Here is a 1,766-nt window from a genome sequence, read left to right on the forward strand (position 1 = left end):
CCAAACTCGTAAGTGCAACTCTGCCAAAGATTTTTACTGTCCCTGGAAGATTCCTGAGAAAATCAACATGTGTTTCTATAATAAAACATGTCCGTAAAAACTGCTGTGAATGTGTTTATTTTATGTGATCCAGACCGGAAGACTAGCCGAGCATCACCAAACCACCCAATGTTTCACTGAAAAGCTGCGGTTTACACAAGAAACTCAAAATAAACACAAAGTATTTTTTTTTTTATTTACATAGAATTATAAACACATCAGCTTTGAGATATTTCACACATCTAAACTCTCAGAAAAACACATAAGGTTACAGAAGGATTCCCACTAGAAATGGGGCATTTCGTGAGACGTTCATCACTTGGGCACATGAATTGCATCCACATTGGGGAGATTTACTTGGTTCCTTTCGCTCCGGTGGGCATCTTAGCAGAAGACCTCAGGGACGGTTGTCCGCTCTCAGCCGGTGAGCCACCTGGGGGTCAGAGCCAGAAGTAAATTATACATAATTCTTCATTAGCGAGTCGTTCAAATAAGTGTCTGTTGGGTTACAAAAAAACACAAATAATTGAGACGACAAGTCCACTCCTGCAGCTGCCGGCCGCAACAAACTAACCTCGTGGCGCAGTCCATAGGGAACGGCACCGCTAATGAGAGGTTTGTGTGTTCAATCCTGACCTCAGGCCTTTAGGCTGCTCAACAAACTGGAGAATGAATAAATGAACCGATCGCTCTTCTTAATGCAATAAAAACAGCCACCCATCATTATATCCCCCCTGTCCACGTTATTAACGCGGTGAGAGACCGCTTAGACATTCCAAGGCTGGAGGGTTACCATAACAACTGCAGCCAGAAATGGAATGGCGCCTTAATCCGTTTAGCATACCTGTCCCTGTGGAATCTTCTTGGATCATTCAGAAGCAACAGCAGCGAGATGAGGTCCAGCATTCCGTCGTAGCATGAAGGGCAGCTTGACTGTAAATAAAGTGTTACATATGAGTATAAAACATACAAAATACCCAATTTCTAACTAGAAAGCAACATATTAATTTGCCAATTCATTTGATCTAATCCTACACAGAACCATTAAACAGATTACTTTTTATATCTGAAACGGTCGCTATTAAAGGCCATGAAGTTGTGTGAATGGCAGGGATCATCGCGTGCCATCAGTCTCGGGATTGGATTAAAATCAGATTAAAAGACAAATTTTTTTTTTTTTTAATGCCGCAAACTCAAACTCAAAAGTGGCGCACCGTGTACAGCGCAGGACCAGCAACGACGAGGGCCGAAGTTCGAATCTGACCAGAGGCAGATGACGGCCGACTAAATCAAGGTAAGAATCAAGTAATAAAACTTCTCTCCGGTAACTCCTTCCCCCAGGGAATGAGTACACCAACTGAAAAACCTGCCTAATAAAAAATAATTATTCATATTTATGCAAGCTGACAATCAAGATTTGCATAATCACTATGTACCGCCCAAATCAGACACCTGCGTAAAAAGGGCAAAGACATGGTAATTAGTGGGTGGACCCACGCATGACATCATACCATTTGACAAATACCATTGGTCAGATCAGCATAATACATCATATCACCGCCCCTTTGTAGGCAGTCCAGCACAATGACACCCCCCATTTAGGGGCATTCCTTAGTTTGAATGACAGGAGCTTTAAAATATGTCAATCACCCACTTTGACAGGCAGCGCGACCAATAAGAGAGCAGGAAAGCCAGTACAGTTTTCTCTGTTCCACCCACATCTACAT

General features: G+C 42.6%; 1 long non-coding RNA gene across 1 annotated transcript; it reads right to left on the bottom strand.

Moving 5' to 3' along the window:
- Positions 1-210: 210 nt before the first annotated feature.
- LOC128474635 (uncharacterized) lies at positions 211-973 on the bottom strand. The gene is made up of 2 exons (XR_008346380.1): positions 884-973; positions 211-472 (listed from the first exon to the last, which is right to left on the bottom strand). It is a non-coding gene; the product is annotated as an uncharacterized LOC128474635 (long non-coding RNA).
- Between the last annotated feature and the right edge of the window lie 793 nt (positions 974-1,766).

This window comes from Spea bombifrons, chromosome 2 (genome assembly GCF_027358695.1).
Source record: "Spea bombifrons isolate aSpeBom1 chromosome 2, aSpeBom1.2.pri, whole genome shotgun sequence".
NCBI lineage: Eukaryota > Metazoa > Chordata > Amphibia > Anura > Pelobatidae > Spea > Spea bombifrons.